Source organism: Tenrec ecaudatus, chromosome 2 (genome assembly GCF_050624435.1).
Source record: "Tenrec ecaudatus isolate mTenEca1 chromosome 2, mTenEca1.hap1, whole genome shotgun sequence".
NCBI classification, from domain to species: domain Eukaryota; kingdom Metazoa; phylum Chordata; class Mammalia; order Afrosoricida; family Tenrecidae; genus Tenrec; species Tenrec ecaudatus.
Genome location: NC_134531.1, coordinates 240,870,544 through 240,880,606, shown reverse-complemented (window position 1 = coordinate 240,880,606; position 10,063 = coordinate 240,870,544). Strand labels below are relative to the sequence as shown.

At 41.4% G+C, this 10,063-nt stretch overlaps 1 pseudogene; it reads left to right on the top strand.

Annotated features, from left to right (window-relative positions):
- The first annotated feature begins 654 nt into the window (after window positions 1-654).
- Window positions 655-9,177, top strand: LOC142440565 (ELL-associated factor 2 pseudogene; annotated as a pseudogene).
- The last annotated feature ends 886 nt before the right edge of the window (window positions 9,178-10,063 follow it).

The window sequence follows — 10,063 nt, the reverse complement described above, 5'->3', positions numbered from 1 at the left end:
TTGCTAGTGCAGGGGGACAGGCAGGTGGAGGTAGGTGGGTTCCAGAATGAGGAAGTACAGGGGGTGAAGCAGGGTTTCTTTTCCAAGGGTTAAAATGCCCTACTAGGGTTTTCCATACACTTCCCTTCCCCTCTTTTGATGGCTATCTTCTTGCTATTCATGGGCACCACTCTCTGGTCCCCCTCTTGGTTGGTCTAGCCTAGGGAAGGGGTCATGGGTTGGGGGGATGGTTGCTTTGCTATTGGGGTTTACAATCGGGAGGCTGTTGTCCTCTAACCACATGGATCTGTTTCTGATTCCCTGACAGCCAGTATCAGATATCCAACTCTGCCAAGCGCTGCTCCAGAAGACGTCTACCCAAGGAGGGCTTGGGGATGCCCCAACACCCAGGTCCCTTTCTGCATCTCAGTTCTCTGTCTTCCAAGACTCACCCAGTCCCAGTCCCCGTTGGGGGGGGCGGTGTGTGGGCCCACTTAGATAGTGGGGACAGTCAGATGCTGCTGCGCAGTCCAGTGTCCACAGGTGAGTAGTAGGCAGGCATTGAACTCGGAGACAACAGAGTCCCTTGAGATGGTAACATTAAGTTCCAAATGTAGAGCTGTGGGCGCTATAGACAGATTAGAGATCCAAACAGGGCTAAACGAAAAATGCGAAATGCTCCGAGGAGCACCCGCTGTAGCGATGGACCATCTTCAAGGGCGTTTATGGTTCCCTAAGGCAAATCTGAGAGGTGGGCTGCAGAGGGGCTCGGTCTGCAGATCCTCAGACGTCTGCTGTGCCTTGAATCGACAGCTTTTGGTACCGTGACGAGAGCAAGGCTGTAGTCGATCGCAGCAGGTGGTGCTAGTCTCACAGTTAAGGTGAGTGGGTTGGAAGGAGTCTGGCAGGCAGTCTACTTTCAAGTGGCTGGGATGTGAGCCTCTTTTACCGGGGTGCATCCGGCGTTCCCTGTAACTTAACAGCACTTGAAGTTACCAATATTACGGTGTAGGACCCAGCTCAAGACGGCTTTAAGCGTTCTTGTTTCCAGTTTTTGACCCACCCCGAGTCACTGGGCTGCCAAGGGTGGACTGAGTTTCCCAAGAAGCTTACCTCCTGTCTAGCACAGCATGGTGGGTGTTTTTGAGGGCAGCTTCTAAGGCTTGGGGCTCCTCACGGAGGTTTTGCATCCCTAGGGCAGTGGATTCGCCCCTGAATTGTCTTACTAGGTGTGTGTGTGTGGGGGGGGGATCTCCCAAACGATGAGGAGAGTATCCACTGGGTCCTGGGGTGCTCCAAACCAGGAGAAGAGCGAAAGGCAGGACCTTGGGCTATTTGAGCCCAGTTACCTGACGAAATCTTCCCATTGTTGGCTTCAGGGTGCAGCTCATGTACCCAACTTTCTCAGCTCTGAAGGTTGTAGGTCCATTGGCCCCGATAAGAGTGACACTGTCCTTGCAGGGAGGGGCTGCCAGGGGGTTAATCACTGAGAGTCAGCCCTGGAATCAACTAGGAACTTTACAATCTGGTCCCCGACTTTGACTCCAACCGTGGGCTCGCGGGTGCCGAGACTGTAGTTAGTAGGTTGTCCTCAGTTCGTACCGTCCTTCACACGGTTCACAAAAGGAGGTTCCCTTTGTTTTGTGTTTTCTCTTGCTTTTCGGGGCATTCAGTCTTCCAGTGGCCTTTGAGTGTGCACTATGCACACTGATTGGGCTGCAGTGGCTGGGTGCACTGGCGCGGGAGCCCTCTTTGCAGTGGTCTGCTCCTCTATAGTGGGTAACCCTGGCTGGGGTAACCCCATTTCAGACGGAGGCCCTGAGGACAGGGGTTCCAGGGTCTGTGCGTTCTGGGAATAGGAAGTACACGAGGTGGGGCAGTGTATTGGGTTTCTATTCCAATGGTTAAAATTCCCTATTAGGGTTCTCTGCATATTTGAAGGCCCATCAAAAAGAGAACTGCTTCCTAGGATTTTCCATCATTATGGTTGGACAATATGATCTTGATGATAGAGATGAAACTAGAGATCACATGATCGACTTTCCCAAGACCAAATGCCTTCTCAATTACAAGAATTTTTTTCCCCCAACAATACATACAGTCACTGAACACATAGATCTCACCAGATGAAATACAGAAGAATTAAATATCTTTATCTGTGGTGGGGGGGAAATGGAAATGTAGCCAAACAAAACCAAGGGCTAACTCTGGAAAAGAACATCAATTACTTATATACAAGTTCAGGTTGATGCAAATACAATTCCAAGAAGTCCATGAAAGCTCAAAGGTGACTTGAGGATTTTTATCTTGCTTGGATCCACAATTGTTGTTCATGGATTCGGCATTCAAGAAATTAAATGATGCATTGCTTTGATAAGTCTGCCACACGCAGTCTCATTAGAGAGTTGAAGAGCAAGGATGTCACGTTGAGGACTAAGATGTGCCTGACCCAATTCATGGCATTTTCAATTGCCTCATATGCACATCATAGTTAGAAAATGAATATGAAAGACTTGAGAAGAATTGATGCATTTTTACTGTGGTGTTGGTGAAGAATATTAAAATACCATGGGCTGCAAAAGAACAAAGAAATCTATCTTGGTAGAAGTACATCCAGAATGCTCCGTAGTGGCAAGACAACATCTCAAGTACTTTGGACAGGAGACACTAGTCCCTGTACACCATGCTTGGTAGAGGGACAGCAAAAAATATAATTAGTGGCACAGTGTCTGTAACAATGGGTTCAAACATAACAATTGTGAGGACGGCGCAGCACTGGCTAGTCTAATGCTCTCTGGTGAATAAGGCCTCTCTGAACTGGAACTCACTCAGCAGGTAGCAGCAATGTTGGAAGCAGAGAGTCTCTTCTTTCTTCTGCAGGACTGGTGGGTTTGAACCACCGAACTTTCATTTAACAGTTCCAGTGGTTCACCAAGGAAGGCTCTTTTGTGTGTACACACACACACACACACACACACACACACACACCATGAAAATATTTGCAATGATGAAATCATGGCATCAAATTTTTTAAACATTATTTTTAATGAAAACATGATCTCTTTTGTGTAAGGAATGCATTATTTGAGGCATATTCTTGCTTAGTTTTGTATTTTTTAAAAACAATAATTTGTGTCTTTTAAAATTAAATGACTTACTAGCATCTCCCAAAATGACACATATCATAGAATATAATGAGCTCAGAAAACAGGCCCAGTATTTTCTTAAAATATTCCAAATGAGGTGGTTACAAATATCATGCTTAAGTCCTTAAGTACCTTAGTCCTGAAGGTCACATATTTGGCTTCTTTACGATTTTAAAGAGGATGTCTACATCAATTTTTCCCAGTGCAATACTTTTAGTTATGACTAGTGTTCATGGGCACAGAATGTGGATTCAAGTAAAATAAAGTGCTTAACAATTTTAATATGTTCTTATCAGAATGAAACGGAATAGTCCAGTTGGGTATATTTTTGTTTCTTTAATAGACAACTATAATCCATACTCAATGAAATTGACTTTGACCTTTGCAAGTAATTAATTAAAATGACCATTGTATATGTTTTTATAAATAAGTAATTATATAAATAGTAGCAAAACAGATTCAGATTATGAGCTAGGATGTGTTCTGAATGAATTAGTCTCCCCGCCCTTTATTTTTTTACTTTTCTCAAAGCATCAGTGATCATTCTAATTGGGAATGTATTGTATTAATCTTCATGTGGATCCCTAAAATGATTTTAAATGGTTTATTCTTATTGTAGATCAAATATATATATATATATATATAATACACAAGTTGAGCATCATTTCCTAATTATTAATTACACACAATATATTATTACTAATATATTATTATCTTTAACAAATATTAGGAATTGAGTAGCTTAACTATTACTAAAATTATGATTGTCTCTGAGATTCCCAGTGAGGAGTTTTATTGCCACAACTTTTGGGAATGTTTGCAGCACTCGTCATTGTCACAGTGATTGGAAGCTGCTACGAACAAACAAATGTACAAGTACAACCAGAATTCTCCTTAGAAGGGGAGATGGGAAGACTTTGTTTCATGTATTGTAGTCATGTTATCCAGAGAAACTAGTCCTTGGGAAAGGGCATACTGCTTGGTGAGGTAGACAATCAGAGACAAAGAGGACTTTCACCAAGAAGGATCAACACAGAAGGCTAAGCATAACAATTGTGAGGTTGGCTGCACAGTGCTGTTTCTTTTGTACATAGGGTAGCTATGAGTTGGACACGACTTGACGGCACCTAAAAATTATAACAAGAAACAATATTTAGTAAGTGTGGCAGTTGCATAATCTCCCGTCAACTTGAGCGAAGGGGTGGAGTCTAGCCTGTCCATCAGGTCATAGCCAATCAGCCTCTGTGGATTATGGCCTTCTCCTGAGGATTATTCAGAAAATGAGATAGTGGTTTTGGGATTGGGTAGAGACTAGAAGAGTGTTAAAGTTTCCAATAGTAAAAACTTAGATTGCTTTGAAGAGAATATTGGTGGAATTATGGATGTCAAAGGCAATTCTCTTGGGGACTCAGAAGAAATTAATGAACTTTGTTAACAAAGAAGAAAACATAAACTGAGAGAAAAGGCAGCATAAAAGCAAATATAGCAAAACCAAGACCCCTGTGAAAGCAGACGTGAGAGCTGGCCCACAGAGCGAGAGGTGAATGTGTTCAGGCAGGAGGCTTCCTGGAGCACTGTTGTGACACGGAGCAATTATTGGAAGGCCACACAAACTTTATACTACTTGCACAATCAGGACAGATGCTGGGGCAGTCCAAGAGGTGATGGAGATGAAGCCCAATGGCCAAGAGGCCACCTTGCTAGGAAACAGAAGCTGAAAGATATAAAGGGACACAGGAAACTGCCTCAATCTCAAGGGGTAGGTCCATGACCTTTGGCTTCTCACAATAGAAGGCAACCCTTGAGGGGTTCACAGGCTTGGGCCACAGCTTTCTGAGTTGTAAAAGCTAGATCTTTCTACCAGCCTGTTTCCCAGAAGGTGCATTTTAGAGATGATATTCATGAGTGTCAGAATACAGAACCGTATCCACTCGACTTCAAACTTGAATGGGTGAATTGACGTGGCCAAAGGGCAGAAGGATTTAGTCTACCAGTGGCGGGGGAGGGGGGACAGAAGTGCTACTCCGTTGGCTGAGGACAAAGGGGCATCCTACATTGGAAGGAGTCCCTTTACCATCTCAGCTGGTCTAGAGGCAGAGCCAAAGCCAAACACTCAGAGGGCTCCACTGTGAGTTCAGAGGTGGTGGCCAAGGTCACGGAGGATTATTTTCAAGACTTAAAGGCTAATGTAAATGGTTTGGCTGATTCTGTGTGTGTTTTTTTTTTTAAGCTTTATGTCTTGGTTCCCATTATCCCATCTTCCCCTTTATTTCTCAACATTGTCTTTCGGAAGGCAACACTTTGTATTCTACATTCACAGGTAGAGAGGAAATTTGTACCTGGATAGATGTTGGACCGTGGAGTGAACTTAAAATGATGAAGTGCTTCTCATGTATAAAGGTGGTAAATTTGGGGGCGGATGTGTTAGGTTTCTGGATCGGAGTCACCTCGGTTCTTTGCTTCAGAGAATGGAAAGAACTCATGCAGCAGAAGCACCTCTGTAATCCAAGTGAGTTCTTATGGAGGAAAGGGAAAGTTTCAGGTATTAGTCATGAAAGGATACACACTATTTCTGGGAAGCGTGCTGGGTCATAGGGAACCACACTGGGCAAGAAAATCTAAATGAAAGGCACAAAACCACAGGTGTGGAGCTGGGGGTCCCTCGAGGCCACGAGGGCTTGCGGCCTGAGCAGGCCCTGGACGTGCTGGGAGGACCCTGAGTGGCATGTAAGCATGGCATGCATGACCCAGACATAAGGAGGTCCTCTGCTTGCAGCATGCACCTGAGAAAGAGCAGTGTTTAAAAAAAGAAACAAAGAGGCTGGAGGCCAGGCAAGATAGTGTGCCAGGCTGCGCACCTGGCTCTTGTTCTCTCAAGCCCCCTGGCTGGGGGAGACGTGTTTGAGGGTATTGGCTGATCTTATAGGCTGCGTTTAAGCACACCTGTGTGATGTTATGGGCCTAGGTTATGGCTAAGTTTGGTTTCACCTGAATTAAGGGGTCCTACTCTGTGCATGCCCAGTTCCGGATTTCCCCATAAGTGTCCAGTTAGTGTGCTTGATCTTCAAACATCCCCTCTGTTATGGTCATATGCAGACATTGGGGAGACAACTCCCTTGGTCCCTAATCAAGCGACCTAATAGCTAGACAAAGGATGGAATAACATGGATTGAATTGTTTCCCTCCAAAATATGTATCACTATGGCTGGATTATGATCTCAGTGTTTTGGCAACTATTTACTGATATGATTTAACAGTTAAGTGATAATAGTATCACTACTGATGCTATGATAAGACATGATCATTCAAATAGCTATAGGGGTGTCAGGGGTGAGAAGTAGCATCCTTAATCAGCTTTTGTCTTGATATTATATAAAGGGAGTTTCCTTCAGATGTGAGCTGAATCATTTTTGATCTTGTAAGAGATAAAAGGAAAGGAAAATGGGAAGAGGGGAGGAGACTTTGTTACTATAAAAAAAGTGGAGCTGGAAGTGGGATTCATCCGTTGGACCGCTGGTCCCAGAGATGAAAATCTTGCAGACTAGAGAGAAAATCGAGACACATGGGGATCTTCAAAGAATACTCCAAAGGCGACTTCAAAGAATCCAGACCAAAAGATATTGAAAGAAGACAGGACTGTCTCAGAGCCCAAAGAGAAAGGAGCCTTCCCCGTGAACTAGTACCCTGACTTTAAACTTAAATACTTAAATGTGATGGAATACGTTTCTACCTGTTAAAACCATCTGCTGGTGGTATTTCTCCATTATAGAAGCAGTCGATAGCTAAGATACTTTTGAAATGCCACCATACAGGTAGTATTTTCAAAACTATGTTTTGAAGTGCATTCCACATGCATTGAGATCAACTCCTGCAGCAGTCCATCACCGATTTCCAGCCTCATTTAGAAGAGGCAGGTAATCAGGGCTAACATTGCTGAAAGCAGGTTGAAAGCAGATAACACCAGAAAAAAAAAGTTTGCTCTGTTTTATTCACTATGTAAAGACATGTGGCTGTGTGGATCATAGCAAATTATAACTAACATTGTGAAGAAAGGGAATTCCAGAACACTTAATTGTGCTCATGTGTAACTTGTATATAAGCCGAGAAGTAGGTGGTCCAGCAGAACAAAATAAAATACTGGGTATCATACATCTGAAAGGCATGTGTCAGGGTTGTATTCTTTCACCATACTTATTCAATCTGTATGCTGAGCAAATAATATGATAATTTAAGCTAAATTAGGAAGACTAGAACTTTAAGATTGATGAAAGACTCATTAACAACCTATGATATGCAGATGCCACTACTTTGCTTTCTAAATGTGAAAAGGAATTAATTGGTTTATTGATGATGAGTAAAGACTACAATCTTCAGTATAGTTTCCATCTCAGTATTAAGAAAGGAAAAATTCTACCAACTAACTGATCAATAAAAAAGATCATGATAAATAGACAAAAAATGAAGTCAATGACTTTCATGTTAATTGGATTCATAGTTAATGCCTATGGAAGTAGTTAGGAAATCAATGATCCATTGCACTGGGTAAATCTGCTATAAAAAACTTCTTTAATATGTTAAAAAAGGTGTCTAAATTTTTTTAATTGAGTACTAATGAGCTACTGTCTGAAGCCATGTTATTTTCAATTACCTCATATAAGTGCTAAAATTCATTTGCGTGAATATATTTGTATTGATTATTCAATGTGGCATGGACTGCGGGAATAAGGAACAGGCTCTTTAGCAGTGCACTTAGAAAGTATCTTAGGAGCAAGTATGTCAGGACTTAGTTTCATGTACTTTGCACAGCTTATCAGGATGAATAAGATACTTGGAAAAGACATAATGTTTATTAAAGAGCAGGATGTATGAAAAGAAGGAAACCCCTTGAGGTGATGGATTAACATAGTAGCTACCACAATAAACTGGAGCATAGCAATGATTATAAGGCTACAGTGTTTTATATAGAGAGGGTTTTATACATAGGGTAACTGACCTAGAGCTAGCTAGACGTCCCCTAACAATAACACTTTTTTATTAGGATCCTGAAAAGATTTAAATAAGGGAATGTGACAGGCTGAAAATGTATGTAATTGTGAAATGAGTGCATGGGATTGCCAATAAACTTTTGTTCTTATGCACATGTTATCGTATAGGTTCTGATTTCTAACATCACGCAAAAACAAGCCACCGTAGAATTTGGGCAAGAGCTTCTATAAGCAGCTGTATTTTGCCTCCCACACTGTGTGCTGTGAATGGGAAAGATACAGGTGAAAAAGTGGGAACCATCCAGGATGGGGATGGAGTGGCACAACAACTCCCCCTGAGATTTGTTCCCACAGTCGGCCCCATTAATTTTCTGAAGAATGAGGGGCCCAGTTCCCCTGAATGTACTCCCGGGAGGCAAGGAACAAGAGCCAACTCTGAACAGGTAAGACTTAAACCTGCATCTATTGACACTTCTCATGAAGGAGACTTTGAATTTGGTAAAGGTGAGCAGGCGAAAATAACCCTAACATACAAAGAAGGCTCTACTCCAGCAGTAACAGTTTACAAAGTTTTAAAGAAACCTTACTTAAAAGAAAGCACATTGAATATTTAACAGTAATACTGGAGAATGTTGACTAGACAAACTTAGCAGTAACATCACCGTGGAAAAAACAAACAAAAACCAAAAAGTTAAAGGAAGTAGTAAAATTCAATGCTGTATAGAACAACAGCAAATACAGAATTCCCTTAGGACTCCAAACTTTGTCAAACATTCTCTACCTAAAGGCAAGATATGCTGAACATTTTCAATGGATGCTATTGAAAGAACACTGAAGGCAGAAGCCAGGACAATGGACCAGATGAGCAGCGATGATGGTTCATCACGTTCTTCATAGTTCTAGTGAATTATAACTCAGGACATAATCCAATGTTTGCCAGGCCACAGTGCAGGGCTCCTGATCGAAATGCAAGTCTGAAGAGATTTCATGATGGTAGTGAAGTTATGGTGACCACTGTAAGAAATCATTTGCAGTTGAGTGACTCCGGAAGTAACAGTGAAGACTAAAAAAATATTTCGCTGTAAATATAACACTTACTTAATATTTAGCAAAATGTGTCTAAATGTTTCATGATAAAATTAATTTAATTCAGAAACAAAGAAAGAAAAACAACACAAAATAAGCCACCACAGTGTGAGAAACTGATGGACAAGTGAGGGCAAGTAGTCTAGCACATTGTTGAATTTGAACACTAAATCTTTTAGCTATATCTTTTTCTTTTTATAGTAGACACAATTTTTATATCCTACTTTTATTAATCATTTATTAATAATTATTCCTGAATTTAAGGATGTGGCACAACTTAGAGAACTATTTACCCAATTATTATTAATATTATTATTTAAATCCATGTTCATCACATATCTTTGAAAACCTGGTAGTCCTTGCCTAAAAATTAAATAATTCGATATGTCCATAATTTTAACTATATAATATGTGAAATAAAAAGACTTAATTACCTCTTATCACAGCATGACCTTCAGCAGTTTCATATTGTTCAATTCACATTTAACTCAAAATGTTGCTCAATCATTAGGCCAATTTTCTATTTACAAACACTTTTTAGCTGAGCTTCTCAAGCTTACGACTATAAAAGTGTGTGATATGAGTAACCTTTACAGTCATATCTCCCTTTCTAATCCTTCCCTTTCATAGAAAGCCTTGTAAATCCCCATATTTTTGCAATGCACATCGCCAGATGTAGACTACAAAATAAGCAAAGTAAGCACAAGTTTAATGGTACTAATTTGTAATCCCTGCTGACGGCTGACATACTTGTTCTTCATCAGCAGGTACTTCAAGTCCCCCTCATTTTCAGCAAGCAAGGTTGTGTCACGTGCATGTGGCAGGTTGTTGATAAGCCTTGTTCCAATGACTGATGCTAGGTTTTTC